Source organism: Antechinus flavipes, chromosome 5 (assembly GCF_016432865.1).
Source record: "Antechinus flavipes isolate AdamAnt ecotype Samford, QLD, Australia chromosome 5, AdamAnt_v2, whole genome shotgun sequence".
Lineage (NCBI taxonomy): Eukaryota > Metazoa > Chordata > Mammalia > Dasyuromorphia > Dasyuridae > Antechinus > Antechinus flavipes.
In genome coordinates, this window is record NC_067402.1 from 294,469,505 (window position 1) to 294,489,685 (window position 20,181).

Here is a 20,181-nt window from a genome sequence, read left to right on the forward strand (position 1 = left end):
CAATGACACACTTGTCACAGATGACCTGAATAGGTGGTGCAGAAACAGCAGAAACCATAAATATGTATGTGTCCATGAAAGCGAAATATTTTTATGCAACCACTGTATGCTTGGGCTTCACTGCCCTGATGTCAAAGCCTGAAAGAAAGGGAAACATTAAAAATAAATATATAAACTATGATTCTAGAAAACATTACTTTTCACAAACTCATTTTCATACCTTTATATCAAATATCATTTATGTTATTCATACCCTTCATTCCAAATCAAATAGTACTCCTGGCTTTTTATGAGTGTCTTTGAATCTCTAGTTCCTGGTAGCAGCCAGATTTCCTAGTTCTACTCCTCGAACAATAAATACACATTTATTAATTACCTGGGATTTATTAATCACTTGGTTAGAAGGACAAAATTAGGAAACCAAAAGAAACTATCCCTGTCCTCGAAAATCCTAACAGGAAGACCTTATATGTATACAAAGTAGTAGATATGTATCTATGTGCATGTGTATACATATAAATGTAAATCTTCACATATATGCACTCATATAGATAGATAAGATACACATATGTGTATATTCTTTTCTTTATATTATGTCATAGCATAAAATGTCATAGAAATTGTGTCACATCATTATGTCACATCATGTCACATATCATAGCATACCATATCTCTAATCCTATTTCCAGCCCTGTGTATGTGCATGCATTTGTTATATTTATATGTCAAAGTATAAAAAAATCATATATACACACAATTAATAGCTTATGCTACCTCTGCTCTGGCAACAGGGATTGTTTCATTCTTTGTCCTTGTATCCCAGTATTTAGCAGAATGCTTAAGGGTTAATGCCATTTAATAAATGGTATGTGATTGATTGACAGGCTCAGATAGGAGAAACCTTTGACTTGGAGAATGTGATGTTTGCTACTTTGAAGAAAAGCTAAGAATAAAAATAATAAAACCCAGCATTTATATAGGACATGTAGGTTTGCCAAGCACTTTTACATATGGTTTCTCACAATAAGTCTATGATATAGATGTTAAGATTTCCATGTGATTGATGAGGAAACTGAGACAGACGTAGGTTAAATGCCCTCCTCAGGATCACATAGCTAATACGTGCTTGAGGCAGGAATCAAATTTAGACCTTCCCAGTTTCAAATATAACACTCTGTCTGTAGGTCTAGCTAGAATCTCAAAAAAAAAAAAAAAAAAAAAAAAAAAGGCTTCCCCTGGGTTCTCTTGTTTTCATGCATTCCTGCCATGGAGAGCTGTAATCTCTGGCCCCTGTTCTCCAGGGTTGAGGAAAGTCCTCCTGCTACTATGCACCCAGGGCCTAGAGTCTCTGGTCCTTAGGTCCAGATGTCTAGATAACTGGATTTGGAGAAAAAAATATAATTGATTTCATCTACAGTGTTTGACTCTGTATACATAATGATTGGATATACACACACGCAGAATTAGCTAGAGCTATTTTTAGAGTGATCCCTTTCAAATAATTTCCAAATTATCCTGTTCATTTCTTGTCTGTACATAGTTATTTGCCTTTTTTTTTAATGAATGATAAAAGTATTTATTTTAAATCAACATTCACTTCCAAAAATTATTCTCCTCCTTCCTCACCCCTAATTCCTTACAACAAATAATAAAAAGGGGGAAAAAACCCATTGATAAAATAAGCAATGGAGACTACAACTCTGAAATATCTGCCATTCAAACACCATTTAGTTCTTCATTTCTTTGAAGAAAAGAGAGAGAGATTTTGTCCTATCTTAAATCTGGGGCTTGACATGATTGAATTTTCAAAGCTTTCCATTAAAAGGTACATTTCCTTGCTAGGGATTATTGGAAGCATTAGCAAATTTTCTTGGTCCTTCCCCTCTCCCACAAATAGACATCTCAATGAAATTTTATCTAATTTAGGATCATTCTGTTCTATTCTATTCTATACAAGACACGGTTAATAACTGTATAGTACAGGCAAGAGCCAGTGTGTTTTAATTCTCTGTGCTTTATTAATATCCCCTTTCCTTTTTATTCATTACCCTAATTGTACATGAAATCATAGAAAACATAATATTTATAATTTGTTTTAAAAGCACTTATTTAAACAATAATAGCAAAGGATCATGGTTACATCCCCCCATATTTCTTTTTTCCTGTGGTTTTTTTTTAAAAAGATACTATTGCTGCTGTTATTATTAATAATATTATTTGCATAGCTATAATCTCTTATGCATATTTTTTGTTTCTATTTCATTCTATATCACTTCATGGCATTCACAATCAATGTGGTTATTGTTGGTTGCTTTAAAAAACTTGTTTAAAAATATTTATGCACTAAACACTCTCATAATTAAAAAAAATAGAGGACAATGGAAGATGTTACAATTAGACTCTTTGGTAAAGGATGCTGGGAAGGGAAGAGGGGGTGGATTCTTAACTAAACCAGAGATAATGGTCACCACAAAACATGAAGAAAGTGATTTTGATTGCATACATTTAAACCCAAATAAATGATGTTTCCTTGATCAAAATCAGTTATCAACTAGAATCAGAATAGTAACTGTCCATTATAGGATGGGGATCTTTGTAACACAGGCATCTATGATTCAAACCTGATATCCATGGTGTATGGGGAATTGGTCTCCATATATCAGCTGAGGAACTGTTCCCTCAATACCTAGTATATGAAATAACTATTTTCTTTTCTTTTTTTTAAGCTGTTTATTTTCAAAATATTTGCATAGATAATTTTCAACATTCGTACTATTTTCTGATCCACACTCAGTCCCCACAATTCTCTCACTGGGTACAGATGGCTTTTTCCCTCATAAGTCCATTGGAACTAGCCTGAATCACCTCACTATTGAAAAAAAGAAAACTCATTAGACTCCATTAGAATCTATCACCACACAATATTGTTATTGCTATGTACAATGTTCTCTTGGTTCTACTCATTTCACTTAGCATCAGTTCATGTAAGACTCTCCAGGTCTTTCTCAAATCATCCTGATGATTTTCTTATAGAACAATCATATTTCACAACATTCATGTTCCAGAACTTATTCAGCCATTTCCCAATGGGCATCCACTTAGTCTCCAGTTTCTTGCTACTACAAAGGGTTGCTACATTTTAATTTTTTGTACATGTAAGTCCTTTTTCCTTTTTTATGATCTTTTTTGGGGTACAGGCTCAGTAGAGACACTGATGGATCGATTCTTTGGCCACAAATTCCTTTCTTCTCCACTAGAGGCTGAGAATATGTAGGAAAAAGTAAGACACCTGTCCTCAAGAAATTTCTATTCTAACATGCAGGATATTAGGAGAATCTAAGGAGAGGGATGGAGCTGGCTTATTTATTGATTAGAATGGACAGTTCATAGTGAGGAGACAGTGATTAAAAAGTCAGCCATATGAGTATAAACAAAGAAACCAGCCAAGGCTGGGGATGATTGTACAGATTGAACATCCACAGTATCTTTCTGAAACATGACATTGTCCTTAAAGAGACAGTTTGATTGCCCTTTGAGCACAGTTCCACAATGGTTAGATCAGTTCACAACTCCACCAACAATATATTAATATACCAGTTTTCCTACATTCCCTCCCACATTCATCATTATCTTTTCCTGTTATGTTAGCCAATCTGAAAGTTATGTAGTGGTATTTCAGAGTTATCTTAATTTGCATTTCTCTCATCAATAATAATTTAGAGCATTCTTTCCTTTTACTAGAAATACTTTTAATTTCGTCATTTGAAAATTGTCTTTTTATATCCTTTGACCATTTATCAACTGGAAAATGACTTGTATTCTTATAAATTTGAATCAATTCTCTATATATTTTAGAATTGAGGCCTTTATCAGAATCCTTGGATGTACATTTTCCCCCAGTTTTGTGTTTTCCTTTTAATCTTGTCTGCACTGATTTTATTTGTACAAAACCTTTTTAACATAATATAATCAAAATTATCCATTTTGCATTTCATTATGTACTCTAGTTCTTCTTTGGCCACAAATTCCTTCCTTCTCCATAGATCTGAGAGGTTGAACATCCTTTGTTCTAATTTGCTTATACCATCACTCTTTACGCCAAAATCACGAACCCATTTGGACCTTATCTTGGTATAGTCTAATAATAGGTATTGGTCAATGACTAGTTTCTGCCATACTATTTTTCAATTTTCCAGAAATTTTTGTCAAATATTGAGTTCTTATCACTGAAGTTGGGGTATTTGGGTTTATCAAATATTAGATTATTATAATCATTGACTACTGTGTCTTGTGAACCTAACTTATTCCACTGATTGATTACTCAATTTCTTAGCCAGTATCAAATGGCTTTGATGACCACTGCTTTATAATATAGCTTTAGGTCTGGTACAGCTAGGCCACCTTCATTTGCATAAAAAAACCCAGTTTTCAAAAGAATTAGAAACTGTTAACTCTATCAAAAATTCTTCCAAAGGACAGAGACAGATACAATAAAAGAATTCACAGGATTCCTTTTATCCCCTCAAATTGAGGGGATCAAAGCCAAATGATCAATGATAGAAGAGCTGGGAGAAGACAAATCCACTGATGCATTGGGATGAAATTGTGAATTAGCTGAAATGTTTTTGGAATCAATTTGGAATTATACAAGATAAATTACTAAACTGTTAATAACTTTTAACCCAGCAAAGGCCCTGCTGGTCAAATACCCCAAGTAGGACAAAAGAAGAGCCTCTAGTTGGTCCCTTTCTATCCTGTAATATTGTCTTCACTCTAGATTTTTCTAATTCTATTCCATCCTAGTTATCTTCTCACTTCTCTGACTTTCCCAATTTCTCTTTTATTTGGGGTTCCTGCTACTTGTTGATTATTTCTTTTTTAAATCTTGTATATAGCTTGTTTGCACATAGTTATCTTTATGTTGTCTCCCCCATTATAATGTAAACTCAGGGCAAGGAATTCATGGCCTCCCCAATGCTCAACAGAGTGTCTGGTACATTGTGGGTTCTTAAAAAATGTTGATTTACTTATAAATTCTCACTAGTTTTTTTTAAAAATTAAAACATAAAAAAGGAATTGGAATCCTGTGAATTGGGAAATGGTTAAACATAATGTGAAATATAAATGTAATAGGATATTATTTATATATTTTAAAAACACACAACAAATTCTGAAGAATTCAGAGAAGTATGGGAAAACTTGTATAAACAGATACAGAGCAAAGGAAGCAGAATAATAACAATACACACAACTCCATTATTTTATGCTGAATAAAAAGAAAGCTAGAAGAAATTTGGATAATTCAATATGTAGTTTCAAGGCTGCGGAAGCGATGAGGAAGCACATTCTTCTCCTTTTGGGAAAGAAGTAGGGCAGCTCTGACTGCTGAGTACCACAAACACTGTAAGACACAATTGCTGTTATAATTATTTTTGTACAACTCTTTTAATTTGTTGTGAGGGAGGTTTCAGTGGGGTTGAGAGGAACTTTGAATGATCTAAAAAGAAATGCATTAATAATTCCTTTAAAAAGTTTTGTTACTGCCTCTTTTTCCTCTCACAATATTTCCCCTAAAACCTTCCCCATTTCTAACCCTCCTTTGTATTTAAGGAAAACAGAAAAACAAAGCAAAATGACAAATTCATTTTCAGCATTCTCTTTGATATTTACTTCCCTAGTCCCCATTTACAACACCTCAATCTTTGCTCTTCCTTTTCAGATTTTTCCTTTGCTTTTTTTCTCTGCATTGATTTGTACAAATCTTTCTCAGTTTCTCTGAATTGTGTGTATTGAGTAAACAACTGGCTTTTGCCTTTGGAAGAGCTATGGAGAGATTCAAGAGACTCCACTGATTCAGTTTACCTCTGGGTGGGAGTTGGGACAAGTCAGTTAGCTTCTCAGTGTCCTTGGAAATTCTCTGAGATTGTAAAGTGCAGAGGAGGATCCAATAGGCAAGGTCAAAGCAAGTTCCTTTCCTAGCAGTCCCCCTCTAAGGAAATCCCATACCATTTCTTAAATATTATGAAAAATCACAATTTCTGTAACAATTCCCTAATTTAGGATTTCTTTAAAGTTTATTTTACATTATCAAGAAAAGAGTGTTATTTAGACTATATAAATACATCTCTCTGTCCTGGATCTTCTTGGGGTCACTCTGGTGCTTTCACTTTTCAAGGAAACATATGTAACTGATTTATTAGGGTTGCAGAGGGCAGGGACAGCAAATGTTATTGAGGTCCCAGGCATGCCAAATGCTGCTTCTTTTTGAGGGGGCAATTAAGAAGAAGTCTCACTAAGAGATCTTACCTCCTCTCTGTCCCCGGTACATCCTGAGCTGCTTTTGTAACAATCCCACTTATGTAAAAATGCCCTCTTACGTGTTGTCTGGACAAGAAGGTGTCTCTTGTTTTCTGGGAAGCAGGGTTTGTTTGCATATTCAACATATCTTTAATGAGTATCTATCATGTAGGCATTTCAGAGTTATAATCTGAATTTTGTTTTCAGCATAATAAAGAGAATAGGTCACTGTGAGACATTACAAAGAAATAAATACAGGTAGATTTCTCTATAAAAGTTAGGATTTCCCAGGGATATACCCTCATTGTTATGATTGACTTAAAAAGCTGAATGGAGTGAAGAGTCCAATGAATCAATTAAGAAACATTTTTAAATAATAGGTTATGTCTTAGGCACTGTACTAGAGGCTGAGAATATGTAGGAAAAAGTGAGGCAGCATCTGTCCTCAAGAAATTTCTATTCTAACAACAGGATATTAGGAGAATCTGAGGAGAGGGATTGAGCTGGCTTATTTATTGATAATGAACAGTCCATAGTGAGGAGAAAGTGTAATGAAAAGTCAGTTGTATGAGTATAAACGAAGAAACCAGCCAAGGCTGAGGATGATTATACAGGTTGAATACCCACAGTATCTTTCTGAAACGTGACTTTCCAAAAGTCAATTTCTTTGCATGCATTTAACTGTTCTGTAGGGTGGGTTGATCCTAGAACGTATCATTTACCAAAATAATCCAGATATTGGTTGAGGAGGAAGTACAAAGATATTTATTTAATTGCTTTTTTTCCTCTTTATTTGATCTCATGGTTATAAGCTTACCTTGGTTAATAGATTTTTTTTTTTTTTTTGCTGAGCTAATTGGGGTTAAGTGATTTGCCCAGGGTCACATAGCTAGGAAGTGGTAAGTGTCTGAGGTCACATTTGAACTCAGGTTCTCCTGACTTTAGGGCTGGTGCTCTATCTACTGTACCACTAGCTGTCCCCAGGAATGTACTTTTAATTTATTATAAATTCATAATTCTAAACTACTGTCAAAAATGGTTGTACCTGTTCACAGGGTCACTAATAATGTCTCAATATGATGATTTCCCATAATCTCTCCAATATTTATCTTTTTTTCCTTCTTTGCCAAACTGATGGATATGTGAGATATAATCTCAGCATGACTTTATTTGCATTTCTCTAATTAGTAGTGACTTGGAGCATTTTAAAAAAAAATATGGCTATAAGTTGAATGGGTTTCTCCCTTGAGAACTCTGTATGTCTTTAGACTATTTTTTCATTCAGGGAATGGCTCTTTTTCTTATAAGTTCGAATCAGTTCCTTACATATCTTCAAATGAGACTTAATGAGATAAACTTAATGTAAAGATTTTTTTTTGCAATCAATTATTTCCCTTTTAATCTTAGCTTTATTGAATTTATTCAGACAAAAACACCTTTCAGTTTTATGAAATCAAAATAATCAATTTACTTCTGTCATATTCTTTAGTTCTTATTTGGCCAGAAATATTTCCCTTATCCATAGATATAATGGGCAATTTCCCTGCCATGTTTCCCTTATTTGTTTATGATGTGAATGTTTGTATCTAGATTATGTATCCATTTGGAACTTATCTTGGCATAAGTATGAGATATTGGTTTAAATCTAATATCTTCCATCCTGCTGTCCAATTTTTCCTAGCAGTTCTTGTCAAAAAGTCAAACCTTATCACGGTAGCTGGGGTCTTTGTTTTGAATAAATTCTAGAGAATTAGATATATTTGCTTCTTATATCATATACCTAGTATGTTCTACTCACTGATCTCTCTTTTTATAAGCAGTATCAAATTGCTTTAATCATTACTGGCAAACCCCTTTTATCCCCATATCTTTTGATCATTTTCTTGAGATTCTTGACCTTTTTTTCCTCTCTCTATATAAATTTTGTTGTTGTTAACTAAATAAAATGATCCTTAGTAGTTTGATTGGTATGACATTGAATAAATAAATTAATTTAGGTAGTATTCTCAGTTCTACTATATTGCCTTAACCATGACCAATTAAATTACCTCTAATCCAAAAAAAAAAAAATTAGGTCCGTTTCTATTTCTGTAAACTAGTGGTGTCAAATTCAACTAGAAGCCCGCTGGATGTTGACTTAGAAAATCACAAATTGACATTATATATGTTGCATTATTTATTTTGTTAAATGCTTCCCAATTACATTTTAATCTGATTCTAAACTGCTGGCAATGAGTTTGACATCTTTGCTGTAAACATTTATTTGTAGCTGAAGTATGATTCTTATACATATCTTGAAAAAATAGAATGCCAAATATTTTACAGTATCTTAAAATGACTTGGGGATGGAGCCAAGATGGTGGGGAGCAGATACAGCTTTCTGTGACCTCCTTTGACCTTCTCTCAAACCTTCAGTGGATTAAGCCTCTAAACTGATTTTGGAGTCACAGACCTCACAAATATTTGGAGTACAACACATTTTCAGAAGAAGACACCTTGGAAGAACTTCAGAACAGGTCTGTTTCAAATGGGTGGGGGGACTGTCTGCTGAGCCCAGATTGTATCATAGAGAGAGCATGGGACAAGGAGCTGAGGTGGAAAGTCAGAGCATTGCAGTTTTCACTCACCTGGAAGTCTTCTGTGAGAAGATTCTTAGACTACTCTGTCCTGGTTGCAAGCAGATGATCTAGCAGATTTACTACAGAAGGCAAATTGTAAACCACTGAGCCCCAGAAGAACACAGGAAGAATTTACGACCTAGCGATTACCTAGCACCAGAAGTCAACCAGCAGAACTTCTCCAGTGTTGGAATTTTTACAAACTGCTAACTCATTGGAGTTGATAGATTATTGATCTGCTCTTACAAGAATTTGTTTTGGGCCAGAACCTGAAACAAGGTACTAAGTAGAACTAATTGATACAATGCTTAGTTCACACCTTTACTCATTGGAGTTCACACGTTTGGGAAATTTCAGGGTTTAATATGAGATATCCGAATTCACACCTCCCTTGAAGCTCTTAGTGCCAGAGAGCACTATGGGAGGTGTGAATTCACAAAGTTACACAGTTAACTTTGTGAATCTCTCATACTTGTGAACTCCAATGAGTAAAGGTGTGAACACAAGCATTGTGTCAATTAGTTCTACTTAGTACCTTGTTTCAGGTTCTGCCCAAAACATCTTTTTATAAGATCAGATCAATAATCTATCAACTCTAATGAGTTAGCAGTTTGTAAAGATTCCAACACTCCAGGGCAAACTAAAGCAGCTGTTATGTTAAGAGCAGACCTCAAGCCTTTAAAAAAATGCATAAAAAAGCAAAAATAATTCTCACCACTGACAACTTTTATGGATCAAGAGAAGATAAGACCTCAAATCCTGAGGTTCCTAAAGGAAAATCAACTCCAGATGAAGCCCCAAAGGGAGATATGAGCTGGTCCCCATTTCACAAGGCTTTCTTGGAAGATTTCATAAAGGATCTTTAAAAAGAGTTAGAAGAAAAATGGGGAAAGGAAATCAGATTTTTGCAAGAAGGGATGGGGAAAGCATATAACTCCCTACAAAACAGATTTGATGAAATGGAAAAAGCATACACTATCTTAAAATGGAATGGAATTTCTTTCTGTTTCTATCTGATATTATGTAGAAATGCTGATGAGATATATGGGTTTATTTTATTTTATATCCTCCAAGTTTGTTAAAATTATTATTTTTTGGCTCTTAAGAGTTCTTTAACTATGTAATAATATTATATCATAATTCTTTAACTCATTATTATGTCAATGTTTTCTTCTCTCATTGCTATAGCTCTCACTTTTAGTACTATGTCAAAATAGAAAATTTATGCTCATATGTATCTATAGCAGCTCTTTTTATGGTGGGAAAAAATGGCCTGGGAACTAAGACATGCTCATCAATTAAGAAGAACTAAATATGTTTTGATATTGAATGTGATAAAGTACTATTGTGCAACTAAGAAATGAGGAAATGGATGATTTGAAAGAGACATGGACAGATTTATATGAACTGATTCAGAGTGAAAAGAACAAAACCAAGAACACTTGATATCATAACATCAATATTTTAAAAATGAATATTTTTGAGAATTTTTATAAATGATGAGGAATGAAATAAGCTAGAAAAACAATTTGTATATGATATAATCATCATGATTCCAAGGTTCTAAAGATAAAGTATGATATCTACTATAGAGGGGTGATGGATTTAGGGAGAAGAATGGCCAATGATACTAAAGGTATCACAAATGCCTCAATAAAAAGCATAGTTTATAGACATTTACTTTTTTGGGGTAAAATACAGCCATTTCAGGAATTTGGTTTTCTTTATTATGCATATTAGCTACAAGAAATTTGTTTTTCTTTTCCACCAGTAGAGAGATGGATTGAAGGGAGAGAAAATAGATTCTATTAAAATCTATAGATGAGTGAGGCCTGTGTGCTAGAGATATGAAATATTGTAGGCACTGTCATATGAGATCATTGTATTATTAGTTTTACTTTACTGTATTCTTTGTGATAAGAAATCTCTCATGGAATGAGAGCCATCTGTAATTCTTTGTAATGGAAAACTAAACAAAATACACTGACAAAACTTTTTTTTTCTTTTTTTTTTTTGCTGTAGAATTCTATTTTAAAAGTACCAAAAGTGGACAGCATTAGGAAATAGAACCGATTGATTATGACTTTGCCAAATTATCTGTATTTGTGGATGGAATTATGGCATGGCACAAAGAGTCCCTAGCTTTCATTCAGAAGTCATAACTTCATAACCCAGACCTAGTATTCAAGATTTGCTAAATTTATTCAAGTTACTTAGCTTTTTTGGGTCTTAGTTTCCCTATCCATAAAACACAAATAAAAATGAAAATCTTTATTGGCCTCAAGGAGCTTACATTTTGTTAGATAAACACATCTACTTAAATTTTGACTTGTTAATAATACCTGCCCCATTTAAAACCCATGACATTTGTTGTTGTTGTTGTTGTTGTTGTTGTTATTGTTGTTGTTCCTTGAACAAAGATACTCCATCTCCCAATTCTGAGCATTTTTTCCTGGCTGTCCTCCACTCTGGGAATATTCTTTTCCCTCATCATCCAATCCTTCTTGGATTTCCTTCAAGTCCAGCTAATAGTTCAACTTGGGGAAGAAATTTGATCTTGATCCCTTAAAATGCTGGTGCCTTTTCTCTAGTGATTATTGCTAGTCTATGCCATCTATAACTTGTCTATTAATTGTTTTCTATATAGTATCTGTCCCTTTAGATTTTGAGTTTCTCAAGAGTAGGTCTCTCTTTGTATTCCCAGCTCCTAGCACAGTGACTGACATTTTTGCTTTTATTGTTGTTGTTGTTCAGGTCTTCAATCATGTCTGATTCTTTATGCCTCATGGCGAATTCTGTCCATAGGGTTTTTTTCAGCAAAAATACTGGAATGATTTGCCTTCTGCAGTGACTGACACATAGTAGATGCTTAATAAATGTTTATTCATTGATTAGACTGTGATACAAGAATATTAACAATAGTTTTTGGCATAGTGGAATGCTTGACTTGAAGAATTGGATTCCACCATGAATATTTCCTGGTAGTCAAGTCATTTTATTTTACTTGAACATTAATTCCTTAGATGTGAAAGAATATATCAATCCATATAATACCTATTTAACAGGGCTATAATGAAGCTCATAATGTAATGCAAATAAAACAATTCAGAAATATAAAATTACATAGATTGCAGACATAAAAATGGCAAAAAGAGAAAGAAAGACAAACACTTTTCCAAAAAATAAATAGAAACTATAGGCATATGCAAAATTGCACCAAATTAGCATTAGAAAAAAGACAACAAGAGATGGGACTATTAATGGTTGGAAGAGTTGTGAAAATAAAGGTATATTGATGCATTTTTAGTGGAACTGCAAATTAATGGTATAGTCATTCTGGAATGAACTTTGTAATGACTAGAGAAATGTGGTTTTCAAAGAGGCAGAGGAACTAGAGACCAAATTGCCAAAATTCAATGGCATATGAAGAAAGCAAGGGAGTTCCAGGAAAAAGAAATTTACTTCTGCTTCTTGTGATCTACACAATCAAAGACTTTAGTGTAGTCAAATAAAATGTGTCAAGTCCTTAAAGAAATGGAAGTACCAAATCATCTTACTTGTCTTCTATGGCACTTGTATGGTGTTCAAGAAGCAATAGTTAAAACCGAACATAGAATAATTAATTAGTTTAAAAATGGAAAAAAAAAGTATGATAAGACTGTATATTGTCACTTTATCTAATTTATATATAGAGCATATTATGTGAAGTACCAGATTGGACGAATCTGAACCCGAATTAAGCTTGCCAGGAAATGAAATATTAATAATCTCAGATATGCAGACAATACTATTGTGATAGAGAAAGTGAAAAAGAATTTAAAAGCTTCTTGATGGTGGTGAAAGAAGAGAGTGTAAAAACTGCCTCAAAGCTTAACATTAAAAAACAAATAAAGTAAAATCTTAGCAACTATTCCTATCACTTCCTGGCAAATAAAAGGAAAATAAATGGAAACAGTGTCAGATTTTGTATTCTTGGACTCAAAGATCTCATATAGCCACTACAGCCATGAAATTAAAAGATGCTTGTTCCTTGAAAGGAAAGCCATGTGAAATATGTACAGCATACTAAAAAGAAGAGACATCACCTTGCCAACAAAGTTTTGAATAATCAAAGTTGTGGTTTTTCTACCATATTATTTCTACCAAATTATGACTGAGTCCTGACTCTGCAGTAAGACCACAGTAGAACACTTCAAGGCTCTACCTGCCCTTTTGTCTAGAATAAGTGGCTGGTCCCTCACTCAGGAGATATCCAGTGGCATTTTTACTAGGGACAATTCAATTTTGATTTCTTGAGCATTTGTTGCAAATGGTTATGGCTGTGAGAAGTGGACTATAAAGAAAAGCTACAGCAGAACTGACACTTTTGAATTGTGGTTCTGAAAAAGACTTTTAAGAATCCCTTGGATGTCAAAGAGATCAAGCTAGTCAATACTTAAAGAAATTAATCCAGGCTACTCACTAGAAGATTGAATATGGAAGTTGAAGCTTACTTTAGCCACATTTCAGCAGACAGGATTCACTGAAGAGAGGAAAAAAAATACCTCATGTTGGGATAATTTGAAAACAAAAGCAGAAGGGGATGTTAGAGGATGAGATGGATAGAGAGAATCATGGAAACAATGAATGTGGACAAACTTTGAAAAACAGTGTACAATAGAAGGACTGATATGCTGTGGTCCATGGGGTCATAGAGTCAGACATGATTGAATGACTGATCAACAACAACAATAGAAGCTTGATTAATCTGTTCAGCTCCTGCTGCCAGACACATAGCCTAAAGAGTCAATGACATAAAGAAAGACTCCATTTGTCTCAGAATGTTCAATGCAGTATTTTTTTGGTGGCATCAAAAAAGGAGAATCGAAGTGGGTGTCCATTAATTGAGGAATGATTGAAAAAAAAAAGTAAATGATTACAATGGAAACATACTACACTGATACAAAATTAATAGAGTCAGCTAAAACTGTTTATCCAAAGATTAGGATGATGGGAAGGAAAAGAATACTAAAACTCATGGCTGCAAAAATCATCATAACAACTCTTATCTCTGGGGAAGAGAAGAGGAAACAAATCATCCTTTTTTCCTCAGAGAGGTGGGAACTATGGATGGGACATAGTCCCTGTGGTGGTTGACTTTGATAAACTGAGTTTCTTTGTCAGGAGGAAAGACCTTAGCATTGTGGGATCTGGGCTGCTATCTAGAGGAGACTGTGACATAAAAATAAAATGCATCCATAAAACTGGAGTAAAAAAGATAATGGATGTAAAGCCCTTTATCCCCATAAAGTGCTTCATAAATGTAAGCTAAAAGGCTTATTCTAATTAATTAATTAAGCAATACAGGCTTAAGAATGCTATTCCATTTAGTAATAACTCACTGTTCATTAAATGTGTAATATGTGTAGAACACCTTGCTAGGCCCTGGGGGCAATGCAAAGATTAGTCAAGTAAGGGCATCTACTCTCCCTGGGGGAAGGGAACCCATCCACAGATTCACAGACTGTTTAGCAAAGACAATCAAGATGCCTTCCTTGCTCTGAAGAAGCATAAACTGGGACCCAGAGAGGAGAATGGAAGTCTTCAAAGCCTTGTTCTTAGTGTCAGAGTCAGGATTCATATTCAATCTTTCTATTCCTGTTGAGAGGTGGGGAGAGAGAGAAAAAAAGAGGGGAAGAGAAAGAGATAGAAAAAGAGACAGAGAGAGACAGAAAGAATCATTGAGAGGGAGACAGAGAGAAAGAGAGAGACTGAGAAATAGAGGGAGACAGAGAGAAACAGAGACAGAAACTAAACTAGCTAAGAACAGCTATTTCAACCTATGGGTTTGATGCATGAGATTCAGAGAGTTACACTCTGAGACCAGTTAGAAAACCTGATTGAAAGTACAGATTGTATGTGCCTTTGTTTCCACTCTAGTCTATTACCATTCCAATGTTGGAGAGAAAGAAGTTATAACTGAGTCCTGATTCTGCAGTGAAGTCAGAACCACTGACCATAAGACCACAGTAGAACACTTCAAGGCTCCACCTGCCCTTTTGTCTAGAATAAATGGCTGGTCCCTTACTCAGGAGATGTCCAGTGGCATTTTTACTAGCCACAATTTAATTTTGACTGCTTGAGCATTTGTTGCGAATGGTTATTGTGTTTTGAAGGTGAAAATTCCTCCATCCAGCGGAACTTGCTAGCAAAGCACTCAGGGCAGTAAATCTTCCTCCCCAAAACATTTTCCCTTTGGGAAAGAATGGCCTTAATTAAATCTATGGATGTTTTGAGAAAGAGGCCATTTCAAAACAAGAGGTTCAGTTGGCAGTCACTTATATGGCATCATCTTTGAATCAACTTCAAGGTAGATGGAACCTTTGAAATCATCTACTCCATCTTCCTCCCCCTTTAAAAAATAAATTTTATTGACTTCTGTTGTTTTTACTTATCCTAGATTCTCTCCTATTTTACATCCCTCTCCTAGAGGCCAGATCCAATAACAAAGTTATCATTTGTTTAAAGAAGAAAAAGCAAAACCGATCAATACATACTTAGAAAAGTTGCAAGTTTTCATGCCCTTAGACATTGTTCCTTTCTCTGCAAAGGAGCAGGGGGAAGTATCTTCTCATGTCTCTTCTTTGGGTTCAAGCTCAGTCATTATCATTTCAAAGCCTTTAATCAAAAATAAGCATATATTGTGTCTGACATGTACCATTCAGTTTCTATTATTTCATTATTTCCATTTATATCATAGCTATTGTTGCATATCCTATCTCCTTGGCTAGGTTTATTCCACTTTCTATCAGTTCATCTGTGCTCTTATACTTTTATTTTTCATATTTGGCATTTATTACTATATAATAATATGGTCTCACATTCATTCATGTATCACAATTTGTCTAGCCATTCTATAATCAATGAGAATTTTCATGGTTCTTTGCTACCATTCACTGTCCTAGACCTTCTGAAACATAAGAGAGCTTCAGTCTTTCTGTCAATGACCTCCTTACTTGATACACTCCTTCGATCAGAAGACATGGACATTTGGACCACTCTACTAACTTCACTTTATAGAAAAGGAAACTGAGTCTCAGAGATGGAAAATACTGCAGGTTCATAGGGTCAGGGATTTAAGCCCTTAGGGATTCTAAAGGTCACCCACCACTCTGGGCTATGTATAAACTTGAAAGAAATCAAGTTAATCTAGCCACATAGTAATTCTTGTCTTTTTAATAACCCAAGCTCTACAATATGGCATCTACTCTGTGCTGGAGTCCACTGGCATCTGTCCAATGCATCATCCTTATGCTTCCAAAAAGAATCCATTAAAGCCGAGATGCTACCTTGTTACTCCCTTGCTCAGAAGCCATCTTCAATATCTTCCTTTTGCTTTTTTGGGTAAAGTATCAATTCTTTTGCGTGATGTACAAAACCTGCCACCCACCTGACATCCACCTACTTTCTAGCTTCATTTCACATTATTCCTCTAGGAGGCAGGAAAAAAAAAATCTTTGCTATGACCATAGAGGTTAGCAATATATTGCTCTCTCCTCCAATTGCTCTGATGCCTTGTTGAATCTTATTGAAACTTCAAGAGAATGTGATGACTAAGTACAAGTTGCCAGGAGAGCATGACAGAAATGGAAAGGGCAAATTAAGAAGCGTGGAGCGTGTTTATTCTGAGCCTCCCAAAAGACTGAGTCTGAGGTATTGCTCATTTTGGGAGGGCACTGGTGGCAGAGAGATGAGAACAATTCACCTATCAGAACTCAGCCAGCAGAAGGGTGAGGAGGAAACCCAAGCTCCGAATCCCAAACTCCAATCCAACAGCTATCTGAGTGACCCTGTTGTTTGTCAGATAGGCAGAGCTCTGAGGTCAATTGGGAACACTTTGAACACTGTGATGACAAACTGAGAGGCACGTGATCCTGGTGAGCACAGGATGAAAAAGCCAGTACTGGAAGTAAGAGAGGAGAACCTTAGCAGAGGGGAGCAAAGGAGCCAGATAAAAGCAACCTCAAGGCAAAGAGGCTCAAATCCCAGCTTAGATTCAGAAAACAGAAGGTAGAGCTCTGGCAGCTAATTGCAGAACAACCACATTTATATAAGTGCTTAATAGATTGCAAAGCCTTTTAAAAAAGTATCTCATTAGATCTTTACAATAGCCCTGGGAGCTAGGGCCCCATTATTATACCCATTTTACAGATGAGGAAACTGAGGCAAACATAGATTTTTTTTTTTTAATGACTTATTCAGGGTCACATGTCTGATACAAGATTTGAATTCCAGTCTTCCTGACTCCAGGCCTGGTGCTGTATCCACTAGCTGTCTTATATTTAACAGTGACAGTTCCAAAATTCAGACTGTTTCTGATCACCTTCACATCAATAAAGGACACCTTAGCCCATACAAGTTTAAAGAAAAAAGGCAAATTCCAGGCTAATAAACAGAAAATATATCTTTACATACATCTGCTGTCCAAACAGCACAGTAGTAAAATATATTGTCACAACACATAATGGTCATGTAAAACCTATTAACACAAAGGTGTCTTGTCTACTGGATCAAGATCTTATATTCATTTCGAGAATAATATTTAATATTTCATCAGAAGTTTACATTCCTCTTTGGCTTCAAATGACTGGCACTTCCTACTGGTCTAACTATTAATAGCTCCAATTAACAATATACGATGTCTACAACATAAAATATCCTTTTAAAGTAGTTTTCATCTCAAAAACTTCCTTTCCCTTCTCCCCCAAATTTACAACAGGTTGTAACTGAAATTTTATTAAAGCAAATTAGATTAAAATATCAAAGGGAGTTCTCAGATTAGGTTCAGGTATCATAGTAGGGGGGCAGAAATGGGAGGCAGCAAAGTACATTTATCTATTAGCGTTGAGAACTCAGGAAGAACCAAAACACCTTCTAATCCCATGGAAATCATCATTTTTAAAGAAATTCATCCTTTCTTCACCAGGATATGACACTGTGCTTCTTTGAAAGCAGGTTCTGTTTGCCTTTCTGTTTGTATCTCCAGTGCTTAGCATACTACATTGTAAACAACAAGCGCTTCATATGTGTCTTATTCATTCATTCATTTTCATTTGTATTCATTCATTCACATTCATTTGTAGTCATTCATGGATGGAAATTGAGAATGTTTTTGTAACATGATTCTTCCTCTTCTTCTGGATTTTCCTATGCTGTTCTAATTAAATACTTTGCTATTTAAAAGATCAAATATGAATATGAAAGACACCAAATGGATGCCCAATTCCAATATTTTCTTCATGTTGAATATTGAACATGTAACCTGTGAGTAACATACTCTGTTTCACTGAAACTGGATTACAAGTTTCTTGTTCTTATTCTACCCCCTCCAGTCTTTGAAAACTCATTCATTTTTTTAGAATAGAGCTATATTTTATCAACTGTGACAGTTCAACCACCTGCTCCTTTGAACTATCCTGATCCTTGCCAGTTAAAAGTGATCTCTTCCCCAATTTCAAATTTGCAAACCTTTTTTGACCCTTCTTTCCTTTCTGCTACTCACTACATTGGAAGATAGCAATGGATACTCCTGAATATATTTGAGATGCAGCATGATTCAGTGCCTAAAGAACTCATCTCAGAATCAGGAAGATGTGAATTTTGTTAGCCGGTAGGGGTCTAAACAGATCACCTGACATCTTGGTACCAGGTTGTAAAGAAAGTATTGAATTATGTTGGCTGTGGGAGTTTCATCATTGAAGAATTTCCTCTTCCAATTAAATGATAGATCTAAACCCTATTCTATATATTGTCCATTCCACCTATTAATTTGTAAACTGCTTTAGAGGAAGGATTTTGATTTCTTTAATCCTTTGATTCCCCCTACCCAATATAAAACACAGGACATGACAATACTTCTTGATGCCAGTACTGTGGATCTCTAAAGTCTCTTCTATGTATATGATTCTCTGAATCTATGACGACTATTGTGTGTAACCTACATTGACTGTGAAATAAAGCAGTCTTGCCACTTTAAAAATCTCACCATAGTTTAGAGATTCTGAGATTGTTTCCCTGTATGTAAAATAAGGTTTATTTTATTTTAGTACTCCCTTCACAGAGCTGTTGTGAGGAAAGAGGTTTTTTTTTTTTGTTTTTTTAAGTAGTTTGGAAGAGTGATGATGATGACGATGTATAGAAGTTTCTTTAGAGATTACTTGTTCTTATCCACTATTTTTACAGATGAATAAATGAATCTCAAAGAAGTGAAATGACTTTCCTAAATTCACATAGATAGTAATTGCCAAGGATAAAGCTTAAAAGTAGATTCTCTTAACTTCAGAACCAACATGCTTTCCATTATATCATAGTATCTTCCCTTATTTTAAAGGAGAGAAAACAGCCCATAGGAGCAGAAATCACTCACCCAAGAGTGCACAGATGGCAGAGCTGGCATTTGAACCCATGTCCTTAGACTATATATCCAGTGTAATTTTCATTGTGCCATCTTGCCTCCAGGTTGCCAAATCACACTGAGCATTGGCTCAGGAATGTCCAGTACAAGTTAATTGAAAACAGCTGAAGGAGGCAGCCTCTACCTATAGTTGCAAAGGCAGAGAAGAGGCAATAAGGGAGAGATGTTACTGAATCAATTAGAAAGAATTCAGTAAAAAGAGTGCATTGGGGACCAAGAAAGAATTCAACAGATGAATTCAGAGCATTGTTAAGTTCTAGTAAGTTACTGAAGACTAACAGGGTGCTGGCTATTATTTAAACACTAGGTATTGGATTCAAATACCTAAACTTTTTTTGAAGCATGAAGAGCTAAAGCTGAATTATCATCATCAGGTCAGAAGCCAAGTGTTTTGTAAGTAGACCTTTTTTTTTTTTTCTTTTTTAGGATCTTTTTGGAATATCCTTAAAATTTCAGCCTGTGATGATGTGCCTCCATATTGTCTATTTTGACTATAGTTTTGGGATTACTGACAAATTTCAAATCCATTGTGTGAATTGCAGACCCACCTTTGTAAGATTGTCCTAGTTATCTGTTTTATGGGAACTCTCCCAATTTAAGTGTTGCTCATATTATTTTTCTTTTCATAATCTAAGAAATGAAAAAAGCCAAAAATCCCTTCTTTTTTCCTATTACCTAAAGTCCAGAATTGAGAGATTTTAGCCCAAATATGTATATACCTTGAATCCTGAGGAAATAATTGTAATGGAAATTTTCAGGGAAAGGGAAGAAGAGGATAGGTTCAAGAGAAAGAGAAAAAAAAGAAGTAATGTT